Here is a 26,242-nt window from a genome sequence, read left to right as displayed (position 1 = left end):
TGACTCGGTAGCGTGCAGGGCATTTATAGCTGTTTCTCGGTGACCCAAAATGTCTTTGCCCGTTTGCAGCAAGACATTTTTGCCTGCCCTCATGAAGGCTTCTTTAGGGTTTTGTTTGTCGATGATGACATTTTGGAGCAATTCTTTGCCTTGCGTCAGTGCCGCATCTTTCAATGCGTGCAATCCGCGTGTCACCATCGGTTTCAACACCGGGGCCACCGAACGAAAGGCCGATTTTAACATATCTCCTAAACCGTGTCCTCGCTGTCGAGCAACCCCTCGGTACACTGGATACATGACTTACGAATCGTGACTTTTCCTTTGGTGAATGGAATATTTTGTCCCAAATCTCCTTTTATAGTAATGTTGACCGTGTCCAAATACGACTTACTGACAGGCAAATAGTGAGGATGTACAAATTCGCGGTGGACGTGGTAAGTGTTTCCACCTTCCTCGTCAGTGTTCGTGGCAGAATCCACTTTGAAAGGAATGACACGCAGTAACGGTACGGAGGTGTGTCCCACCACGTTATACTCCACCACATCGGAGTACACAAATATCAAATTCAGTCCTTGGTTCAGTTCTACCGGGGCACGAAATAACTTGCTAAAAGACTCGTTGTCGTAAACGATGGGTAATTCACTTTTCTTTATCATACTCATTCTCAGGTTCATGTCCCCGCCCAACATGTCATACAATTCAGGACAAAATAAAATGGACAGGATTTTACTGCGTTCAAATTTCATCAAGAAGCGACGAGCTGTTTTGTGGTACTCCATGGTGACACTTTTGTTAACATGCTCCAAAGCTTTCAGAAACAAGACATTAAACCTGGAGGCTATGGTGCTGACCAAATCATCATATTTGACATTGCTATCCATCCACTGTTGCAATTGTTCGTCATGAACTTCCACATCAAAAAAATTTTGATTAGGAAGGACATTGAGGACTTGGGTCGGGTGAATCATTTCTACTAAAGCCACTTCCCAATGGGCTTCGTGATCTAAGGGGATGGCCTGAGGTAATTTGGCCGTGTAACAGCACAACGTGTTGTTGGGAAACACCTCCATGGAACTGTCACTGGGTAAGGTTAAGTAAAATTGGTTTTGGTGACTCATAATTCCAGAGTTCTGTGGCTGTCCGAGGGGTTTCTGGACGTCAGAGGCGTGTCTCCGCCCAAAATGGGGTTCTGATTGTGGTGATTTGAGTGGTGACTGGCACTGGCACTGGACACAAGGTTCCCGTGGTTTCCGTTCGAGGAGAATTTCAGGGAGGGATTGGGAAGCAGGTAACCGATGCAACTGCTCAATAAAATGGTCCACAATTGTTTGTCTCCTTGTTGCAAACTCAAATTGGCGATGGCTGCCCCGATGACACAATACACCACGAAGATTTGGCAGAAAAAGACGATTTGCGTTTTAGGCACACGTTCTCCACACCACACCCACAAGGGTTGTTTTTGTAAATCTTGCGCAGAAGAACTAGGTGAAGGAGGAGTGGTCGACGTAGCTGCGTCTGCTGTGTGAAAGGGCATGATAGTCACTTCTTTTTATAGTCGATGACTTGCGAAGCGTCGATCCAAGAATCAAAACTGGGTGGATATCCTTTCCAACGTACTTTGACTTCTTTGACACGTCGTTTGCCCACTTTACGGGTTCTGAGTTCGAGAATGCTTTCGATGTCGTACACGTCGTCTTCTTTTTTGGTGACACGTTGTAACTCGGGCAAATAAAACGTTCCTTTGAGCACTTCTCCGTTCATGTCTTCCAATTTATAGACGGTAGGATGACGGCCATGCACTCGTCCAGTGACGCGAAACAATTCGGTCGTCCAGTTAGGTAAGTAACCTTTGTCGAAAGTGCGTTTGGTTTTGCCAATGCGCACCCAATCTCCTACGGCCAACTATCCACTTTTCTTGGGGACAGCCCTCGTCGGGGACGTACCAAACATGCGCTCAAACACCAACACTTGGTTGTCGGGAGTCACGTCTTGCGGGGCACGTCCAATGCTTCGATGGTAAGATTGGTTGTACGCTTGCACCAGGTGCGGTAAGATGTCGATGTACTTCAGAGTGTGGTGATGCGTAAAATATTTCCACATGCGATCTTTCAAAGTGCGTTGAAAACGTTCCACGATGCTGGCTTTGGTTTCGGGATTCTCGGTGGTAAAAAAATGAATGTCACGTTTCTTTAATTCTTTTTGGAAAGCTTGGTTCAGAAATTCGGTGCCTTTGTCAGTTTGCCATCGAAGAGGGTGACGACCGCTTTGTTTCAACACCCGTTGCAGGGCTCGCACTAACTCGCTGCTCGATTTGGAAGTCAAGGGTACGACCCAAGCAAATTTGGAAAAGACGTCGATGACACAAAACAAATATTTGTAGCCACGATTGTAGCTGGCCAAATGAGAGACATCGGCTAAATCGGCTTGCCATTGATGATCGATGCCTTCCACTCGGGTGCGACTTCTGGCAAACTTGCGTCGAATGGGTTTGTGTAAAGTGTAGGTAGCTTGTTCTTGTAACCATCGTTGCACTTGAGGTAAACGGAGACTTTTCAGTCGCGTTTTGGCAGCACGATACAATTTTTGAACTCCTGCGTAACCTGCAGGATGGGAGGGATCGTAGTAAATGCTGGCTAAGACTTTTTCCATTTTTTTGTGTTGGTTGGTGTGTTAATAAGGCACCCACTCTTGGAGGATGCTACTCTTTTTCTCTTGGGGTATTTTCTTGGATTGCAATGCTTTGCGTGTGCGACCGGCAATAGGTGTTGAAGAGGAGGAGAATGTCTGAGCGGGGGATATCGGTTCTTGTTTCACTTCTGTCTTCACTTCTGTCTTCACTTTCTTTTTCTCTTGTGATGAAGCAGGGGTGGCCGTCATCTTTTTAATCCATCCAATTCTGGAGGTAGGTGGTGTTGTTAACTTGCGTACTTTTTCTGGTGGAGTTTGAAACCCTTCTTCTTCTTCTTCTTTTCCTTTTCTGTCTTGGTCACTGGTACTGGTACTGGTACTGGTGATGGTGCTGGACTTTTCATCAAGGTCTTAAAATCTTTCAGAGTGGGTAGAGCTGTTTCGTCTAAAGCTTTCTGGTGAAAGAGTTGCAGTCGTTGCAAGAGTTGACCGTACTTTGCGATTTTTCTGTTTCGGACAAATCTTGGCGATCCATCAAGGACTGCAATTCGTGTTGTAACTGGGACATCTCGCTCAAATTGGGATTGGGAGGTAAATGCGGGGTGTGTTGTTCTTGCCACCGATGGTATTCCATCCATCGTTTGCAAGGCACTAAAGCTAGTTTTCGTCCTTCCATGGGGTTGTCAGGGGTCGATTCTGAGATCTTGGAACTTCCGAGGCCTTTTTATCTTGCTCCCACCAGTCCTCCCAACATGGTTCCCAAGACTCCTTTCAGTATGGGGCCTAACAAGAGAGGTAAAATGCCTCCACGTTGCACTATCATCTTCTTTTTTTGACGAATGGGAATTTTCTTTTGAACCATTTGGCGAAGAACGTGACGATGTTTGCCTAAGCATTGTTTCTGGTGTTTGGACAAAGGGATCGTGAATTTCAAAACGTTCAAACAACATTCGCACACGGTATCGATGACCTCTTTGGAGGCTGTTTGAATGAGTTTTTTTCGTAGGGGTGGAGAAGCTTTGGACAGGACAGATAACATGTCCCCATGTTTGGCTAAACGTGGTGGCAGTCCTTTCCTTTTCTTTCCTTGGGGTTTTCTGGAGGGTGACATCTTTGAGTCTTCAGGAGCACCAAAAAACACTGATACCCGACATGGTCACAGGCCTTTTTTATACTGGAACGCGTCGCCACTGATTGTCTTTACGTCGTATTAGTTTGAGGACAGGCATGACACGTCGTGCAGGGGTACGTAACGGACTAAATCGAGCCAGTTCTTGCTTGGACAAATCCAGTAAACTTTGTAACATGCCCGATCTTTCTTGAACTTTGATTCTGGGAGAAGGTACTTTGTGAGCAGCAGCCACTGCCACTAAATTGGAAGGTCCTGCCACTGGGGAAGTTCTTTTGGGGGTCATCAACGGAGAAGTTCTTGGTGTGATCAACGTCTCCAAGTACTCTTCAGTTCTGGGTGTCATTAACGGAGAAGTGGACAAACGTGAGGCTGCCGGAGACGCAGTCACCGCCGTGGCAGGTCGTGGTTTGCGAGTGTAAGGTTGCGTCCTGGCCGAAGTGCCTCTCTTGCGACTAGTTTTCTGTGGACTTTTCTTTTTCTGGGGACTTTTTCTCTGTTTCTTTTTCTGGGGGCATCTTTTCTTTTTCCGGTTTGGTGTCTAGTAAGAGGAGGGTCCTGCCACTGGAGAAGTTCTCCTTGGGGACCTGGTCTTTTTCTTCTTGGGGCTTCGTTGGACTTTTGTCTTGGGTATAACTTTAGGGGCATTAGGATCCCATCTTAAGAGTGAGCGAATGATGACCCCTCCTAGAGTACCGCTCCCTCCAGGTTTCAAAATGATTTGTTTTTTGGTTTGAGTGTCGATGCGGGGATCGGCCAGTTGGACCAAAGCGACTTTGTTTCGATCAAAAAAGCGTTTGGTTTGATGAGGAATCTGAATGATTCCTTGGAGTAATTGACGTGCCGTCACCGTGAACCATCGTAAGACTTCTTTGAGACTAGCTTCTAAGACACGAGCTCGTGTTTGTGGATCTTTTTCTCGACTGATGCCATACAAGGCACGAATCAATTTGACGGGAAGATGCGACTGAAGGGACGTCATGTTCGCACTGAGAGTGAGACAGACGAAAAAGGGTCTGAAGTTTTTATAGATTTTTTTATGTGGAGGGAAATGAAGTCGAGGACTGAGACGTGTACAGGACAGGCCCTCCGTCTTGGCACCAGTGGTGAAACAAGTGGGTACGAAATCGCAAATACTCGGGGGTGGTAGGTTTCAAATCGACGAGTAAATAGGCGTGTGGAGTTTGAGTGGCATCGTCGTACGCCTGAGTCAGCCAAGGTGTTCCTAACTGTTTGGCTAAGACTTGCACTTGCGATTTATCTCGAGGGCTTTTAAACAAGACCACGTAATGCGCATTGAGACTGATGGTGCGATGGGCTTTACTTTGTTGAAACAAATTTTGGGTGATGTAAACGACACTGGCATTACGGTGATGCCCTTTGCGCGTGAACCACAGTTTAATTTCTTCTTCGTCTTCTCCTAACATGTCGTCAAAAATGACCAAATGGGTTAGACGGGAGTCAGAGACGATGCCGTCGTCTTCTTTAGGAATGCCTTCCACAAACACGATGGAATCGCCTTGACTTTCTCGCAAGAGGCTGTACGCCGATTGCCACTCTTTGTAACACCACACGATTCGTTGAGGGGGTCGATCGATCAAATGATGTTTATGTTCGATCAAACGTTTGACGAATTCGGTTTTGCCTGAACCGCTAGGTCCAGCAATGAGCATGTTAAAGGGATGGCGAAGATACAAAGCCTCCCAACTGGCACGATCTAAGTGTTCGTCGATGACTTTGACAGTAGAGGAAGAGGGAGCAGAGACAGCAGAGGTAGCCATAGTGTTAGGAATGTCACTTGTGACACGAAAACAGACAAGACGAGAGTTTATATACTTTTTTTCAGAACACGTTTATTGAATGTTTTTTTTCAAACATGAATACGAAAGACAAAAATACATAAAAGCCAAAGGCTTAAGTACAAGAATAAAAGGTACATGATAACCATGAACGTGGAATAAAAACAAGTGTCTGTACAACAACCACATGTTTTGGGTAAAGTTCTAACCAGTTCTATAGTAGGGGGTAAGGTCACACAAGTGTCCTCCCGAAAGGGTCTTTCAGGCCTGTCCACGACAGTCCTGTCCTGGGTGACGGGTTCTTCTGGCACCGTCACTAACACAGGTTGAAAAGTAACTTTTTTCCTTCAATAACTCTCGTGCATACTGGGCCACCTCTTGTGTCCAAGCCTCAAAACCCTGGTCTCGGTGATGTCCAACATTTGACTCCTAACCAATCTGGTTTCTTCTTCGTCAACGACATGGTAAGTTACTTCAATGAACAATGAACTATCGATCTTGCCTAGGGTTCCTTTTTATATACAGACCAATACCGACGTGACCGTACGGCAACGTAAAGTGATTGGGAAGTCGCACTCGCTTCTGGTATACAATTTGATAGACTTTTTCCAAGGGTCGACTGACGATGTGGTGAGTGGGTAAACGTACAATCTTGTTCGGTTGATAGGTGGTCACTTTAAAGTTTCCATCCTCTCCCGATTGCAAGGCTTCTTTCAATACCCCAAAGTTGACCACTCGACTGGTACGATAATTCAGAGTCAATCCTTTCACTTTGCACTTCGTGTGCACTTCTCCTTGTTTGTCCCAGTATTCGTAGCCATAATTTTTGGGACCGCCACTGACGAAACTTAGAATCTTGTCGTCGGGATGCTCGTCTGTCCAGGCTCCTAAACGGTCTCCATCGATGTCAGGGTGATGTTGAATCGGGTGATGGATGTAAATGGAACTGTCCGTGTCAAAGTACAGGACACGGTCCCCTAACAGTTCTAAAGCTTCGTACAATTTTAAGTGAGCATGGGCTGTCACGTAAGCCGCAATGATGACATTTCCAAAGGGGTCGTCTTGTACAAAGTCCAGATCTTCTTCGTAATTGACCAAGATCAAATCCTCGCGAACGACGTCCACGTGTTTCATGTATTTGGTTTTGTCGTGAATCATCTGGAAGTAGCGGGAAGGTTCTGTCAAATATTCCGTCTTGGGTAAACACGGTCGTTGTGCCATTTTACCCCACAAGCAATTTAACATCACTTTGGCAAACGATCGCTTGCCTTCGTTTTTTTCGATGTGGTCTAAAGAGATGCCTTCTTGTTCGTAGTATATCTCTTTGAATTTTATTTGGTCTTCGGGAGTGTGACACCAGGAAGGATAGCCGCTGACTTCTTGTTTCAGTTTCAAAAAGGCATCCACGTAGTCGGCGAAAATGCCTTTCTGAGTAGGGTCACCCTTGCGGTATTGTTGTGTCTTGGGAAAGTGGCAAATTTCGTACACTTCTAACAGTTGGTATCCCATGTCCAGAGCTTTGAACAATTCTACGCTGACCCAGGTTCCCGTCAAGGTTCGTTCTTCCTGGGTGTGCTAACAAGGCTGATCTTGGTTGCACGTTTCGGCACAAGTACGGCACAATGGAAACATCAGTTTGCCTTGACAATGGTGAGGTAAGACGGGATGGTATAGGTTCGTGGGAGGCAAAACTTTACACTTGATCAAGCCTTCGTATTGTCGAATGTTTTTCAGGTCGATGTGTTCCGTTAACAATTGCGGGTACCCTACAGGAAAGCGACAATATTTGCACACGTAGGGATACAGCGAACACACGTCCAAGTATTTGATTTCTTCTCCTTTCTCTTCGTCGGCTTGGTACAGCAAACAGGTGACATTGGTCCTTCCTCCGTACAAACTATCCCTCGGGTTTAGCGGGTCCATGAACTGGTAACCTTCCACGAGGCGTTTAAACTCGGGATCGGTTTTCATACGGTGATCGTACTCGTGTTCCCACATTTCCACCACTTGGTATCCTTCCTTTTCTAACTTTAGGCGCCGCTGACAAGTGTCCTGGTACAAGTCTTCCATGGTTCGTTGCAAAAACTGATTTTTAGTGCCACGGTCAGGGTAACAGACGGGACATCCGTGAAATAAGCAACCGTTAAACTCGTACACGATCTTGGGGTTTTCTAAGTCCCAGCCATCGACCGAATACGTTCCGATGGTCTTTTCGCCCCCTCCGTTGTGGGCATGCTGAATCCACTTGTCTTCTTTGTCGCACAAGTAATGTAACCAACGTAGGGCTTTGACCGAGTATTGACGTTTGACAAAGTGGGTCGTTTAAGGACTGATGACAGCCACGGTGTTTTCAGGCATGAATCGTTGTCGATACACTAAGGAACACGCTTTGGCAATGGTGCAAGCTTCTTTCAAAGGATCGACCCCTCCGTGTTCCATGAACAGTTCTCGAAATTTTCCACAGCAACGCCGTAAAATGTCCACGTCAGAACGACAATACTTTAGCATTTCTTCCTGAAAGTCGAAAGGGTCCGAGGCGTGAGCTTGGTACCAAGCGTAGAAAGCTTCTCGTTGTTCGGTACGCATGTTGTCGGGGTCGTAATATTGAGCCTCAGGTAAATGGGGTAGAACGGCATGTTGATTGGCTTCCGTATTGAAAAAGTGAGGAAAGTACCCTTTAGCCATTTCTGTCATTCCAAACGTTTTAGGCATTCGACTCAAAGGCATGGCCAAGTAACTCATCGAATCTTTAAACTGCACTTGTCCCACTTGCATGAAAATGATTTTGGCTCCGTTCAAAGTCACTTTAGGACGCTCCGTATAGTATCTGAGAAGAAACTGTCCATCGTATCCGGAGAAATTGTGAGCCATCACTGTGGCATGACGATGACAATCTCCGTAACGTTCGATGTCCTCTTGGCTCCACGTCTTGTCGATGGGATCTAAGACCCATTGGGCAAAATCGGCTAACGTGTTCGGTCCTCGAAAGATTTTTTCACGCCCTCCAGGAATCTTGCTGCAGTGAGGGCAATGACTGAAGATAGGTTCTTGAATGCACTTCTCGCACGCTCGATGAGCCACGCAGAAATTAGGAATGTGAATGCCGGTCTCTTGCATGCATTCGAAATCGAAAAAGATGAAATTGCCTTTCTTCTTGTGACCGTCCTCTTTCTCTGGTGGGGGTTGGTATTTTTGCACGTAGCATTGGTGTTCCAAGTCGACGATGTGGTGACAAATGTGACATTTTTTCTTTCCTCGACATACGTGTGCCTTGGTACTGTTGGTACGTATGCCTTGTCTACACGTAGGGCACAATCTCAGGAGTTGACAAGCACATTTCTTCTGTGAACCTTGTGTTTTCAAATGTTGTTGGTAACAGGTAGGGCTGACAAACGTGCGCAGACAAGTCGAACAAGGCACTGGTTCTTCGCTCAGACAGGGTGGAGAGGCCAAACATCCTGGGCATTTCCATCCACAATGCTTGTGTTGCTCTTGATTATTATAACCATGGTCACATTTCTCACAGTAATATCTGTATCCCAGGAATCCGGTGATAGTGGTAATGGTATCGAAATGGTCATCGTGATGATAAACATGAATGTATTTTCCGTCCTTAAAGTCTTGGCCTCGAAACAACAGAGGTCCGCGCATTTTTTGAGGGTGCACTTTCAAGGTGTAGCGTGGAGCTAGGGCATCTTGCAATTTTTGCATCTCAGGAATGCCACAGGGTGTGTCTTTGGACAGGCCAGCTTGTTGCAACAGGAGTTCTGCTTCGTTTCGTTGTTTGGTTCGGTTCGATTTTCGAATGTTCTCCCAGGTTCTTTTCCATTCTACCGTGTCGTTCTTGTTGGCATAGGTTCGTCCCACCACGATGGCACGGGCTAAGCACATCTGGTCTTGAGGGTTGTTAATTCGGACGAGACTTGTTTTGGTGTTGCGAAGGTCGTCCACCAATAACATCTTTTTGCGTCCTGTCCCTTGAGGAAGAGAGACGTGGGCCATTTTCAGTGTGGCTTTACCATCGGTGATGTCAAACTGGTCATTAGATTGTTGTACGTGTTGAATCTTGTCCATGACTTTGGAAGGGGTTAGTTCTGCGGGTCTGCTAAACTCGATCCAAACAGGGGATTTCAAACCGTCGTGATCTATGGATAGTGTCAAGCGATCGTCTTCTTTGGATTGACATTGTCGCTTGAGTGAGGTGAGCAAAGAATCCCACATCTCGGTGATAAACCCTTCTGCTTTCTCCAAGGGTACGTCGGCCTTGAAATCTTTAAACTTCACCGTGTAGGTGTAAGCCGTGGTTCTAAATTTTCTAGAGGAGCGCTTTTCCGTCTCTCGAATGGAATAGTACTTTTCAGGGTTGACTAAGGGTGGTGAACTTGGTTTAGAGGGTTCGGATTCTGGTTCACTCATGTCCTCTTCAAAATCACTGGCATGAATTTGTGCCAAGATTTCAGCCCTGGTACGAGGCGATAGATCACGTTTCTGCCTCTTACTTTCTTCTTCTTCTTCTTTCTTCTCGAATGAATTAGATCGTTTCATCTTGAGTGCAAAACGTCAAATGACTCAAGTTTAAACACCATAGACTAATTTATAGTCATGACAAACCAACGTATATAAAAGGGTGTGTGTCTTGTCCTTTCACTATTCATTTCACTCTCAAACCGAGCACAACGATGGAAGAGACTACCCAGATGGAACGTTTCGTCAGAGCTTTGCGAGGGGTCATTAGAAAATTCTCTTCAGACCAGCCTACGGACTACTCTCCTTCCTTTCGAGATAAAAGTCAGGATACTTGCTATATCTGTCAGAAGAAAGGGCATTGGTCTTCAGAGTGTCCAGACCGTCAAAAAAGAAAAAAAAAACAGGGGCTAAAAAAGACAAAAGTCAAGATACCTGTTATTATTGTAAAGAAAAAGGACATTGGTCTCCAGATTGCCCAAAAAAAAAACAAGAGGAGTCAGAAGAAAAGAAGGATTCTTCAGAAGAAGAGAGGGATTCTTCGGAAGAAGAGAGGGATTCTTCGAAAGAAGAGAGTGATTCTTCAGAGGAAGAAGAGGAAGAAAGAAGACAATTCTATTTAAAAGAGGCAAAGAAACAGGAGAAGAAAAGAAGAAGGGAAGAAAATGAGGAAAAAACGGTGAAGAAATTAAAAAAACAGAGAGACTAAATAATGAGAAAGAAGAAGTGTACGAAGTTTTTAAAGTGTTCTGTTGTGAATTGTGAATTGGATTGTAAAAAATGGAGAAAAGAATACATGAATGATATAAGGTAAGTGTCTTTGAGTTTTGATTTTAAAATAAGAAGCTACACTCACGCACTCATACACAGACACGTACTATAAGGGTAAAATGGGTGGGGTTTATTTTTGAGTTATTGGCAAATTGAAATTGTATTTCTTTTCGAGAAATGTGGGTGGCCCTGAAAAGGGCCTTTTTTCTTTATGGTGTAGGAGTGAGTTTAACCAATCAACTTTAACTGCCTTAAGCCTTTGCCACGGCCAAGGCCTACTTCTGATGATTGGGTTGAAATCACTAATGGTGGTACGACAGGCTTAGTCACAGGGTTGGCGTGTTTAGCTCGGGAAGGTCGTATTCTCTTCGGTCGTGATAAAGAAGTCTGATACATTTGTTTCAGACTTCTTAACTCCGCTAAAATGTCCAACAGTACCGTAGCCGTTTGATTTTCACCCTCTTGTTTCTTTGCTGCTACTTCTTCTTGCTGTTGTTGCTGTTTTTTTCTTACCTCTTCTTGTTGCTGTTGCTGTTGCTGTAGGAGAAAAGCTTGTTCCGCTTCCTTTTGTCGTTGCATAAATTTCTCCAATTCTTCTTTCTGTCTCTGTCTAAAATTCTCCACTTGCGGTAATGAAGAATGAGACGAAGGTTCCGGAACAAATTCTTGCGAGGTAAGAAAATCCACAAAATCCCAATGTACCTCTTCTGAAAGCAAGTCCGGGTTCCCTTGGGCGGTCGCCCCTGCTGGTGCACCCCAATGGATCGTTTTCTGAATTTCCGTCATGTTGAATCACTGTCGCATAGATTGATTGCACACAAGCGCTAGCGAATCTATATAGACCAACTGACGTCACAGACTAATCTCTTCGGATTGGATGCGGGCTGACTGAATTTTGTAACGCGTGTTTGGATTGGTGAAAGAACTCAATCCGTTTCAATCCTTCCTCTACCTATAAATAAGCGCAGTTCAGTGCATTGATTCACTTGTTCTCGTCGCTTCAAGATGTGGACCGATGTGCAATCTTCTACGCTTGTGTCTTCCATGATGTTCCGGACGGACATACCCATGTATGTCCGATCCAAGTGGACCGTTGTCCACAGGACAAACACCAGTCTGTGTATACGTAGGATCTACGTAGAAAGACAAGGATGCCTCAAAAGAGTCCTGATTTACGGTCCTACAGTGAAACGCAGCCTAAGGACAAGAAGAAGACCAATGCGGTGCCCTTTATGTTAATGGATACATTAACATAAACCCAAAGGCCCTTTTCAGGGCCACCCATATTTCTCGAAAAGAGAATGACTTTATTCAATTGCCTACCCCTTTTTAAAATTTAAATTTAAATTTAAATTTAAAAAAATTTAAAAAAAATCCCATGTTCAATTCCCCTTGAGGCTAGAGTGGCCCAGGGTTTTTTCTCCATGTTCAATTCCCCTTGAGGCTAGAGTAGCCCAAGACTATTTCCCATGTTAAATTCCCCTTGAGGCTAGAGTGGCCCACGATTTTTCTCCATGTTAATTTTCCATTGAGGCTAGGGTGGCCCCATTCACTACTTGGGTTATATTACTCAATAACGGTTAGATAATGATGATGTGGGTTATAGTACTCTAACGGTTAGAAAACGATAATGTGGGTTACAGTACTCAATAACGGTTAGATAATGATAATGTAGGTTACAATACTCAGTAACGGTTAGATAATGATGATATGGGTTACAATACTCAATAACGGTTAGATAATGATGATGTGGGTTACAATACTCAGTAATGGTTAGATAATGATAATGTGGGTTACAATACTCAATAATGGTTAGATAATGATGAGGTGGGTTACAATACTCAATAATGGTTAGAAAATGATATTGTGGGTTACAATACTCAATAACGGTTAGATACTGATAACGCTGGTTACAATACTCAATAACGGTTAGATAATGATGATGTGGGTTACAATACTCAATAATGGTTAGATAATGATAATGTGGATTACAATACTCAATAGTGGTTAGAGCTGTCACCCATTTAAACTATGATGTCCAGTTGAAATAAAGGTTATAGCAAAAATGACCTGGAAACCACACATTTATTTTATCTTTCTAGGGAAATGGTTCCCAAAATAAGTCTGAAAAACTACAAGGGTTATTTGAAATCCAAGATTTTGCTGATAAACAATACACAGTATTGTACACAACCAATTTAATCTGATCGTTGTAGCATAACCTTACTGATATGGGTCTAAACAACATTTTTGTTTTTTGTGAGATCGATTTAGACTTTATGCCAGTGTACTGAGGGACCCCACCACAGCTTACCAAATTGTAAATGTTATGTAAGGCGATGTGTATAGATCATTGTCGACTATTTTGTTCTGTAACAGATTGATTCGGACCATGCCTGATTTGGTACAAGTTCCAGGCTGATTCGGCAAAACTTACCGGCTGATTCGGCCCAGATATCTGCTTGATTCGGCCAAAATTCCAGGCTGATTCGGACCAAGTGAAATATTATTAAGTTTCGACCAAGACATAAAAATGTGATGTTTAAATTTGTTTGTAAAGATTATATTTCTCAATATTTCCATGGTGTATCGGCCTGTTCAAATATGCATTTAAGGCAGCAAAACCCCGATAGTACGCATGATAATGGGGTTGTTATATATAATGAAACGAAACAACGTAAGACTGTTTATTTTGCAGCTCATTCAAATGTGTGCATACTTTAAATAGCTTATTTTACTGAGAAATAATAAAATTACGAACACTTACAAAAAAAGAACAAATACGAAACAGGTTTCATGCAGTAAGATTTTTTTTTAACAACGAAAAAGGCGGTATTTCCTCTGTTGAATGACTAAATATATTTTAAAATCTTTTCTTAAAGCCCACCATTTTATTTGTTTTCTGTGAATTCAAATTGAATTATTTCACTGTATGCTTGTATGCAAATTACTGAATATATATATATATTGATGGGTGGGTGGGTGGTTGTAAAATCGTATTTTCTCTTACATAACTTTTATACCCTCTTTACACTATTTCGTGGAACTAGACTTTCGTCAAGTTGTTTTTCCATAGGACATAGAAAGTGTGAGTGATAAATGAAATAATTCGTAGATTTAATATGCTTTCAATTTACTTAAGATATATAGGTCATAATATCACATATATACATATATTTTATAATGACTGGAAGACTGGAGTGATTCGTCGATCAGCAAAGAATGAATGAACAATCGAACTGACCAGTTGCGATAAATACATGAATAATATATGTGTGCATGTGTGTGTGTGTGTGTGGAGAGAGATTTTGACATTGTTTCGAAATGTTCATTTAATATTAAAGATTATCTCCCCCCCCCCACAATGTCACCTCCATATATATATATATATATATATATATATATATATATATATATATATATATATATATATATATATATATATATATATATATATAAGGAAAGGAATTGTCACGCCTAATTTATGGCTGGGACAGATCTCAGGTGGAGAGAGAGAGAGAGCGAGAGAGAGAGAGAGAGGTCATTCTGGCCTCCTTTTTGCGTGCTGTGTCATTCCTGTGATGTGGATATTACATTGCTAGTGAACTGAGAGGTTCTTGGTTAGAATTGGAAAAAGGAAGTCAGATCCTGAAGTCTGCAACGTTGCAATTCTGACTAGGCGGTCGAGAGCGGAATGTAGATATTGTTCTTCCTTTACTGACAGACATTTGCTTTGTCTTTAATAGGTCGTGGATTATAACACGCAACTTCAACTTACCTGTTCTTGGAGCTCGGATGGCTGCTCGTGCTTCCGAAAAACAACGAAGGTTCCTCCATTTTGCATTCCGCTTCCAACAATAATCTGCCTACAGTGCAAAACTTAGACTCTGACTGTATTAGTTTCTCTCGTTATTCTTTTTTACGTCAGTGGCTGAGAATGTTGTTGGCGTAAATCGTTTTTCTTATGTATGTCCTCATTGCTACCTTTCTTTATTAGAATATACATTAAATACAGTAATATATTTTGGTGTAATGTCCAAATGCTGTAGTACATATGAACAATAGTAATCTCTACTGAAAATTTATGTTACAATAATACAGTTTTAACAATGATAGACTTAATTAAAGGCACACAATTCTGAATTATAATACTAAAAATTGCACTTTCTAAAAAATTCCTTACAAATTCCATCGTGACATTACTCTCCTTGATATCTGAGCCGATTCTTCAAGGGTCGATAAAAGAAAACGACATTCATAAAAAGAAAAGGAAGGTCAAGTTGAGGACAACAATAACAAAATATAATTGTACGATATTTGAAGAAAATTCTAAATAATCTACTTCTACTACTAGTCTTGTTACACGATGATATAAAACTATTATCAGCATGCAGTTCTTGTTTTCTTTGTTTTTCTTTCTGGATGCTATTTCACTCTGTTGTGTTTTCTCCTCATTATTTTGTTTTATTTGTGTTCTTTTTATAACATCAGCGGAACATATTTAATGATGACTACCGTTATTGTTTCCATTGAACGCACTGTGTGGAAAAAACAATTCTCATTCCTATGGATAGTACTAGTAAGATGATGTTAACTATTGCATACAGAATATCAACACACAGAAATATGTTAACACCTTGAGGTAAAAATGTTTTCAAAGAGATGGCGTCGGATATTAATCAAGAGAAAGAAAAATACGAACTTTAGTTCTATGTTAATGCTACCTTGATAACTAGGAAGTCACTACACTTGCAATCAAACTTTGACATGCGCATGAACGAGATAGAAATAACATTTAAACTAACCTGCGAGCAATAACATGAAAATAGCATTACCATCATAAAACTTGTTCGGTGTGGTCTAGTGCAACCGTAAAATGGATGTTTATTGTCGAAGCTACCTTTGACAGTGGAAGAGACTATATTGACTTTATCGTTTCAAACAAATCTGATAGAGGTTTTCCGTATGTTGGCCGATAGCTACTCATGTCTTTTGAATGTCACAGGATGAAGCCGGGTTGGGACTGGATTAGGGAAGACACCGAAAGCAACTGCGTTTACAAGATGTTTATTTATAAATGCAATTTAAATATAACAAATCTGACACCATTATAATCAAAAGATAAGGAAAATTATAAAGTTCCTAACATGGAACTATCAACAATTAACTCAACGAAGAAAACAAAACTCCACATTAATGGAATTTATAAACAAAGGTGAATTCCTATCACCGATCAACAAAATAAAAGTGACCTACACCTCAGTATAAAAAGTCTTGAAGGTATCGTTCAAATAACGATTCAGAAAAGAATGTAATTATGTATCGTTCAACTAACGATTTAGAAAAGAATGTAATTATGTATCGTTCAAATAACGATTCAGAAAAGCAGTGTAAATTACTCACCTATCATTCATAAAACGATATTGAAAAGCAGTGCAAATTACGAACCTATCGATCGTAAAACTATATTGAAATAGAAATGAATGAAATGATGAACCTATCAATCGTTCACACAACGGCATTGCAATACGAATGAACAACATTATAAACCCATCTATCTTTCACACAACGGCATTGCAATAGGAATTAATAACATTATAAACCCATCTATCAGTAGTGAAGGGGGATATTATAGGGTCTATGGGACTTATCATTAAAAATACCCTTGGGACAATATAGGGTCTATGTAAATTTAACATGGAGAAAAATCGTGGGACAATATAGGGTCTATGGGAATTAACATGGACAAAAACCCTGGGACAATATAGGGTCTATGGGAATTAACATGGACAAAAACCCTGGGACAATATAGGGTCTATGTAAATTTAACATGGCCAAAAACCCCTGGGACAATATAGGGTCTATGTAAAATTGAAACAGGGAGGGTCTCTATTTTTTTTTTTTATAAAAAAAATAAAAAACAAAATAAAAAAGGGGTAGGCAATGGAAAGGCTATCTCTTTTCGAGAAATATGGCTGGCCCTGAAAAGGGCCTTTGGGTTTATGTTAATATTAATATTAACATAGATGGCATCTGTCACATCTTCTTCTTCTTCTTAAACTCCTTCTAACTGCCGGTCCATACACAAGTACCCTCTTGAGACATCCTTGTCTTTCTATATAAACTCTCCTCATCCATAGACTTGTATCTGTCCTATCAACAACAGTCCACTTGGACCGGACATACATGAGCATGTCCGTCCTGAACATCATTGTTGACACAAGGGTTGAAGATTGAACGTCGGTCCACATCTTGAGGCTCCGAGAAACAGGTGAATCAATGCACTGAACTGCGCTTATTTATAGGTACAGGTAGGATTGAAACGGATTGAGTTCATTCACCAATCCGAACACGCGTTACAGAATTCAGTCAGCCCGCATCCAATCCGAAGAGAGCAGTCTGTCACGTAACTTAGTCTATATAGATTCGCTAGCGCTTGTGTGCAGTCAATCTATGCGACAGTGATTCAACATGACGGAAACTCAGAAAACGATCCAATGGGGTGCACAAGCAGGGGAGACCGCCCAAGGGAACCCGGACTTACTTTCAGAAGAGGTGAATTGGGATTTTGTGGATTTTCTTTCCTCGCAAGAATTTGTTCCGCAACCTTCGTTACCTTCTTCATTACCGCAAGTGGAGAATTTTAGACAGAGACAGAAAGAAGAATTGGAGAAATTTATACAACGACAAAAGGAAGCGGAACAGGCTTTTCTCCTACAGCAACAGCAACAAGAAGAAGAGGTAAGAAAAAAACAACAGCAACAACAGCAAGAAGAAGTAGCAGCAAAGAAACAAGAGGGTGAAAATCAAACGGTCACGGTACTGTTGGACATTTTAGCGGAGTTAAGAAGTCTGAAACAAATGTATCAGACTTCTTTATCACGACCGAAGAGAATACGACCTTCCCGAGCTAAACACGTCAACCCTGTGGCTAAGCCTACCGTACCACCCTTAGTGATTTCAACCCAATCATTATCATCATCATCAACATTACGCAGTCCAGAAGTAGGTCTTGGCCGTGGCAAAGCCATAAGGCAGTTAAAGTTGATTGCTTAAACTCACCCCTTCACCATGAAGAAAAAAGGCCCTTTTCAGGGCCACCCACATTTCTCGAAAAGAAATACAATTTCAATTTGCCAATAACTCAAAAAAATAAACCCCATCCATTTTACCCTTATAGTACGTGTCTGTGTATGAGTGCGTGAGTGTAGCTTCTTATTTTAAAATCAAAACTCAAAGACACTTACCTTATATCATTAATTTATTCTTTTATCCATTTTTTACAATCCAATTCACAATTCACAACACAACACTTTAATAAAAAGTTCATTGACTTCTTTCTCCTTGTTTAGTCTCTCTGTTTTTTAAATTTCTTCACCGTCTTTTCCTCATTTTCTTCCCTTCTTCTTTTCTTCTCCTGTTTCTTTGCCTCTTGTAAATAGAATTGTCTTCTTTCTTCCTCTTCTTCCTCTGAAGAATCCCTCTCTTCTTCTGAAGAATCCTTCTTTTCTTCTGACTCCTCTTGTTTTTTTTTTGGGCAATCTGGAGACCAATGTCCTTTTTCTTTACAATGATAACAGGTATCTTGACTTTTGTCTTTTTTAGTCCCTGTTTTTGTTCTTTTTTGACGGTCTGGACACTCTGAAGACCAATGCCCTTTCTTCTGACAGATATAGCAAGTATCTTGACTTTTATCTCTAAAGGAAGGAGAGTAGTCCGTAGGCTGGTCTGAAGAGAATTTTCTAATGACCCCTCGCAAAGCTCTGACGAAACGTTCCATCTGGTTAGTCTCTTCCATCGTTGTGCTCGGCTTGAGAGTGAAATGAATAGTGAAAGGATAAGACACACACCCTTTTATATACGCTGGTCTGCTATGACTATAAAGAAGCTCATGGTGTTTGAACTTGAGTCATTTGACTTTTTGCTTTCAAGATGAAACGATCTAATTCATTCGAGAAGAAAGAAGAAGAAAGTAAGAGGCAGAAACGTGATCTATCGCCTCGAACCAGGGCTGAAATCTTGGCACAAATTCATGCCAGTGATTTTGAAGAGGACATGAGTGAACCAGAATTTGAAACCTCTAAACCAATTTCACCACCCTTAGTCAACCCTGAAAAATACTATTCCATTCGAGAGACGGAAAAGCGTTCCTCTAGAAAATTTAGAACCACGGCTTACAAATACACGGTGAAGTTTAAAGATTTCAAGTCCGAAGTACCGTTAGAGAAAGCAGAAGGGTTCATCACCGGAGTGTGGGATTCTCTGCTCACTGCACTCAAGCGACAATGTCAACCCAAAGAAGACGATCGCTTGAGACTTTCCATACAGCACGACGGTTTGAAATCCCCTGTTTGGATCGAGTTTAGCACCCCTGCAGAATTGACCGCTTCCAAAGTCATGGACAAGATTCAACACGTGCAACAATCTAATGACCAGTTTGACATCACCGATGGAAAAGCCACATTGGACATGACCCACGTCTCTCCTCCTCAAGGGATCGGACGCAAAAAGATGTTATTGGTGAACGACCTTCGCAGCATTAAGCGTAGCCTTGTCCAAATTCACAATCCTCATGACCAGATGTGTTTAGCCCGTGCCATCGTGGTGGGACGAACCTATGCCAACAAGAACGACACGGCAGAATGGAAAAGAGACTGGGAGAACATTCGACAATCGGACCGAGCCAAACAACGAAGTGAAGCAGAACTCCTGTTACGACAAGCTGGCATGTCCAAAGACACACCCTGTGGCATTCCTGAGATGCAAAAATTGCAAGATGCCCTAGCTCCACGATACACTTTGAAAGTGCACCCTCAAGAAGTGCGCGGGTCTCTGTTGTTTCGAGGGCAAGATTTTAAGGACGGAAAATACATTCATGTTTATCATCACGATGACCATTTCGATACCATTACCACTATCACCGGATTCCTGGGATACGGTTATTACTGTGAGAAATGTGACCATGGTTATAATAATCGAGAGCAACACAAGCATTGTGGATTGAAATGCTCAGGATGTTTGGCCTCTTCACCCTGTCTGAGCGAAGAACCAGTGCCTTGTTCAACTTGTCTGCGCACGTTTGTCAGCCCTACCTGTTACCAACAACATCTGCAAACGCAAGGTTCACAGCAGAAATGTGCTTGTCAACTCCTGAGATTGTGCCCTACGTGTGAACAAGTCATACGTACCAATAATACCAAGGCACACGTATGTTCAGGAAAGAAAAAATGTCACATTTGTCACCACATCGTGGACTTGGAACACCAATGTTACGTGCAAAAATACCAACCCCCACCAGAGAAAGAGGACGGTCACAAGAAGAAAGGCAATTTCATCTTTTTCGATTTCGAATGCATGCAAGAGACTGGCATTCACATTCCTAATTTCTGCGTGGCTCATCGAGCGTGCGAGAAGTGCATTCAAGAACCTATCTTCAGTCATTGCCCTCACTGCAGCAAGATTCCTGGAGGGCGTGAAAAAATCTTTCGAGGACCGAACACGTTAGCCGATTTTGCCCAATGGGTCTTAGACCCCATCGACAAGACGTGGAGCCAAGAGGACATCGAACTTTACGGAGATTGTCATCGTCATGCCACGGTGATGGCTCACAATTTCTCCGGATACGATGGACAGTTTCTTTTGAGGTACTATACGGAACAAGGCACCGAACGTCCTAAAGTGACTTTGAACGGAGCCAAAATCATTTTCATGCAAGTGGGACAAGTACAGGTTAAAGATTCGATGAGCTATTTGGCCATGCCTTTGAGTCGAATGCCTAAAACGTTTGGAATGACAGAAATGGCTAAAGGGTACTTTCCACACTTTTTCAATACGGAAGTCAATCAACACGCCGTTCTACCCCATTTACCTGAGGCTCACTATTACGACCCCGACAACATGCGTACCGAACAACGAGAAGCTTTCTACGCTTGGTACCAGGTTCATGCTTCGGACCCTTTCGACTTTCAGGAAGAAATGCTAAAGTATTGTCGTTCCGACGTGGACATTTTACGACGTTGCTGTGGAAAATTTCGAGAACTGTTCATGGAACACGGAGGGGTCGATCCTTTGAAAGAAGCTTGCACCATTGCCAAAGCGTGTTCCTTAGTGTATCGACAACGATTCATGCCTGAAAACACCGCGGCTGTCATCAGTCCTCAAACGACCCACTTTGTCAAACGTCAATACTCGGTCAAAGCCCTACGTTGGTTACATTACTTGTGCGACAAGGAAGACAAGTGGATTCAACATGCCCGCAACGGAGGGGGCGAAAAGACCATCGGAACGTATTCGGTCGATGGCTGGGACTTAGAAAACCCCAAGATCGTGTACGAGTTTAACGGTTGCTTATTTCACGGATGTCCCGTCTGTTACCCTGACCGTGGCACTAAAAATCAGTTTTTGCAACGAACCATGGAAGACTTGTACCAGGACACTTGTCAGCGACGCCTAAAGTTAGAACAGCAAGGATACCAAGTGGTGGAAATGTGGGAACACGAGTACGATCACCTTTGAAAACCGATCCCGAGTTTAAACGCCTCGTGGAAAGTTACCAGTTCATGGACCCGCTAAACCCGAGGGATAGTTTGTACGGAGGAAGGACCAATGCCACCTGTTTGCTGTACCAAGCCGACGAAGAGAAAGGAGAAGAAATCAAATACTTGGACGTGTGTTCGCTGTATCCCTACGTGTGCAAATATTGTCGCTTTCCTGTAGAGCACCCGCAATTGTTGACGGAACACATCGACCTGAAAAACATTCGACAATACGAAGGCTTGATCAAGTGCAAAGTTTTGCCTCCCACGAACCTATACCATCCCGTCTTACCTCACCATTGTCAAGGCAAACTGATGTTTCCCTTGTGCCGTACTTGTGCCGAAACGTGCAACCAAGACCAACCTTGCCATCACAGCCAGGAAGAACGGTCCTTGACGCGAACCTGGGTCAGCGTAGAATTGTTCAAAGCTCTGGACATGGGATACCAACTGTTAGAAGTGTACGAAATTTGCCACTTTCCCAAGACACAACAATACCGCAAGGGTGACCCCACGCAGAAAGGCATTTTCGCAGACTACGTGGATGCCTTTTTGAAACTGAAGCAAGAAGCCAGCGGCTATCCTTCCTGATGTCACACCCTCGAAGACCAAATAAAATTCAAAGAGAAATACTACGAACAAGAAGGCATCACTTTAGACCACATCGAGAAAAACGAAGGCAGGCGATCGTTTGCCAAAGTGATGTTAAATTGCTTGTGGGGTAAAATGGCACAACGACCGTGTTTACCCAAGACGGAATATTTGACAGAACCTTCCCGCTACTTCCAGATGATTCACGACAAAACCAAATACATGAAACACGTGGACGTCGTTCGAGTGAATTTGATCTTGGTCAATTACGAAGAAGATCTGGACTTTGTACAAGACGACCCTTTTGGAAATGTCATCATTGCGGCTTACGTGACAGCCCATGCTCGCTTAAAATTGTACGAAGCTTTAGAACTGTTAGAAGAACGCGTCCTGTACTTTGACACGGACAGTTGCATTTACATCCATCACCCGATTCAACATCACCCTAACATCGAAGGAGACCGTTTAGGAGCCTGGACAGACGAGCATCCCGACGACAAGATTCTAAGTTTCGTCAGTGGCGGTCCCAAAAATTACGGCTACGAATACCGGGACAAACAAGGAGAAGTGCACACGACGTGCAAAGTGAAAGGACTGACTCTGAATTATCGTACCAGTCGAGTGGTCAACTTTGGGGTATTGAAAGAAGCCTTGCAATCGGGAGAGGATGGAAACTTTAAAGTGACCACCTATCAACCGAACAAGATTGTACGTTTACCCACTCACCACATCGTCAGTCGACCCTTGGAAAAAGTCTATCAAATTGTGTACCAGAAGCGAGTGCGACTTCCCAATCACTTCACCTTACCGTACGGTCACGTCGGTATTGGTCTGTATATAAAAAGGAACACTAGGCAAGATCGATAGTTCATTGTGACTACCAAGACCGAGCGAACAAGATGAATACTTTGAAAGAGACATCGTTCCAGTTTGGGGATTGTAAAAAAGTTGTATCTTCCTCTAGTATGACTAATACTGGATGGATAAGACCCAGGCATTGCGACGGAAAATGTCCGGAAGGAAACTGCGATTGTCCATGTGGTTACCATTGTAATTGCGTAACGGAGTTTGCAGACGAGTGCGATTGTGAGCCTTGCGATGGGTACGATGCTGTACGTTGTGACCTGAGCGATGCCGTAAAGCATCATGGGAACTTTAGTGTCACTACCCCTATCATGGAAAGGGATGTTGTGCGTGTCAAACCTGAGGGATGCGAAAGTGATGCCGCTCGTCCTCTTGGACATTTTACTGGGTTTCGTTTTAAAGGGGAATGTTCACCTTCACGTCTACCCCCTTACGGATGTCATCCAGCCCTGAGCAAACTCCTACCTATGTCACTTAACCCTCATCGAAACGAACCTGTGAAAGACGAATATTCGTTCCCTGTGCGTTTGTCGGAATACTGCGACTTTGAAAATCGTCTTCAATCGTTCAAAGGAAAATGGACAAAGTATCTGGGAGGACCGACCCCCGAAGAATTAGCCAGAGCTGGATTTTTCTACTTGAGTGAAGGAGATAAAGTCAAGTGCTTCAGTTGCGGTGTGTCACTTCACCACTGGGAACCGCAAGATTCGGCCTACGTAGAACATGCTCGATGGTCACCGAATTGTCATTACTTACCCTTAGTGGGACCGAGACATTGAAGTAACTTACCATGTCGTTGACGAAGAAGAAACCAGATTGGCTAGGAGTCAAATGTTGGACATCACCGAGACCAGTATTTAAACTTCATTTCAAAAACGATATTGAATCATTACCTAAAGAACTGCAAGAGAAGATTTACAAGGAAGTTTGGCAGGGGTTTTCCAGAGTGAAATCTCAATGGGTCACTGTAGAACTTTTGTGTCGAGAAATTCATAAGAGGAAAGTGAAAAAAGTCAACCAGTGTGTTAGATTTCTTTGGGTCAAGGTTGCATTCATCCTATTATATCGCTTTAGACCGTTTACATCAAAAGAGTTCAGTGACATTCTTGGACGTTACCCTGAATGGCAGTGGTCAGAAATTACTCACTATGTGGATTACTTTTGTGAATTGTACAGACTGACCTATTCATGAGTACTTTACAAGAGAACATTCGTGCTTTGCCTGTGGAATTGAGAGAAAGGATTTACCGAGAGCTGGTCAAAATACAAGTGAAACGTAAAGAACAATTGCATCCGTTACGTCACCAGATCTTTAACCACTGGTACCTGAATGGTATAAGAGAACTGATTCGTCAGAAATTGTTTCAATGGTCAGACCTTGTTCAATACTTCCAGGCCCCCGATGATTCACGTGTTGATCATTTTGGTTACTTCGAGATTCACCTAGAGCAACCCCTTGAGGAAGACGAGGTAAAGGATTACCAACATTTGTTACGTGGAATCTACTTAGCGGAAGAGGAAACTTCTAATCGAACTCTGACGTTTCGGTTACAGTATGCAAGATTTACATTCCCCACTGGAGAACGAAGATCACTGGCTAGAAAGTACGTGTATTCTTTTCGAAACAAAGAGACTATAAAAACAGGCAGCTATGCCACGACTTATGTCGTATGTCATCCAACAGATTCCGTGGAAGGAACTCAATGACCATATTCAAACCGTGGATCATTACCATCGATTATTACAAGAACTGTATCCATTCAATTTGGGACGACAAGTGGTGTGTGTCTTAGTGACTTGTTTTCTGGGATTTCGTTTACCAGCCGATTCCTTGTGGACTCTTTACGATCAGTACTTACCACCTCCATGGCCTTAAATGGTCACGAAAAACTCCTTTTGCTCAAAGCCTTGCGGTTTCATCTGGATACTTCTCGACCTCAACAGGAAAAAAAGATTCGTCAACTTTTAGCTACCCAAGACGTGTATGACGATGTGTGTGTAGCTTGTGACTTACATCCCCATTGGACAGATGTCCGTGCCTGGAAAGAATGGGGTTTTGAGGCTTGGACCCAAGAAGTGGCCCAATATGCACGAGAGTTGTTCAAGGAAAAAAGTTACTTTTCAACCCGTGTTAGTGACGGTGCCAGAAGAACCCGTCACCCAGGACAGGACTGTCGTCGACAGACCTGAAAGACCCTTTCGGGAGGACACTTGTGTGACCTTACCCCCTACTATAAAACTGGTTAGAACATTACCCAAAACATGTTGTTGTACAGACACTTGTGTTTATTCCACGTTCATAGTTATCATGTGCTTTTTATCGTTGTACTTAAGCCTTTGGCTTTTATGTATTTTTGTCTTTCGTATTCATGTTTGAAAAAAAAACATTCAATAAACGTGTTCTGAAAAAGTATATAAACTCTTGTCTTGTTTGTTTTTCGTGTCACAAGTGACATTTCTCACACCATGGCTACCTCTGCTGTCTCTGCTCCCTCTTCCTCTACTGTCAAAGTCATCGACGAACACTTAGATCGTGCCAGTTGGGAGGCTTTGTATCTTCGCCATCCCTTTAACATGCTCATTGCTGGACCTAGCGGTTCAGGCAAAACCGAATTCGTCAAACGTTTGATCGAACATAAACATCATTTGATCGATCGGCCCCCTCAACGGATCGTGTGGTGTTACAAAGAGTGGCAATCGGCGTACAGCCTCTTGCGAGAAAGTCAAGGCGATTCCATCGTGTTTGTGGAAGGCATTCCTAAAGAAGACGACGGCATCGTCTCTGACTCCCGTCAAACCCATTTGGTCATTTTTGACGACATGTTAGGAGAAGACGAAGAAGAAATTAAACTGTGGTTCACGCGCAAAGGGCATCACCGTAATGCCAGTGTCGTTTACATCACCCAAAATTTGTTTCAACAAAGTAAAGCCCATCGCACCATCAGTCTCAATGCGCATTACGTGGTCTTGTTTAAAAGCCCTCGAGATAAATCGCAAGTGCAAGTCTTAGCCAAACAGTTAGGAACACCTTGGCTGACTCAGGCCTACGACGATGCCACTCAAACGCCACACGCCTATTTACTCGTCGATTTGAAACCTACCACTCCCGAGGATTTGCGATTTCGTACCCACTTGTTTCACCACTGGTGCCAAGACGGAGGGCCTGTCCTGTACACGTCTCCGTCCTCGACTTCATTTCACTCCCCATCAAAAAATCTATAAAAACCTCAGACCCTATTTCGTCTGTCTCACACAGTGTGAACATGACGTCCCTTCAGTCGCATCTTCCCGTCAAATTGATTCGTGCCTTGTATGGCATCAGTCGAGAAAAAGATCCACAAACACGAGCTCGTGTCTTAGAAGCTAGTCTCAAAGAAGTCTTACGATGGTTCACGGTGACGGCACGTCAATTACTCCAAGGAATCATTCAGATTCCTCATCAAACCAAACGCTTTTTCGAT

At 42.8% G+C, this 26,242-nt stretch overlaps 1 long non-coding RNA gene across 2 annotated transcripts in view; it reads left to right on the top strand.

The window, feature by feature from the left end:
* LOC149806560 (uncharacterized) overlaps window positions 1-15,180 on the top strand; it is a 152,943-nt gene extending 137,763 nt beyond the window's left edge. For both annotated transcript variants that reach the window (XR_016420560.1, XR_016420558.1), the window contains one exon: window positions 14,538-15,180. This is a non-coding gene — a long non-coding RNA (uncharacterized LOC149806560). The remainder of the gene's footprint in view (window positions 1-14,537) is intronic.
* The last annotated feature ends 11,062 nt before the right edge of the window (window positions 15,181-26,242 follow it).

Source organism: Sinohyriopsis cumingii, chromosome 1 (assembly GCF_028554795.1).
Source record: "Sinohyriopsis cumingii isolate HCF-2022 chromosome 1, ASM2855479v2, whole genome shotgun sequence".
NCBI classification, from domain to species: domain Eukaryota; kingdom Metazoa; phylum Mollusca; class Bivalvia; order Unionida; family Unionidae; genus Sinohyriopsis; species Sinohyriopsis cumingii.
Note: the sequence above shows the minus strand (reverse complement) of the source record. Positions and strands in the feature narration are given on the sequence as shown.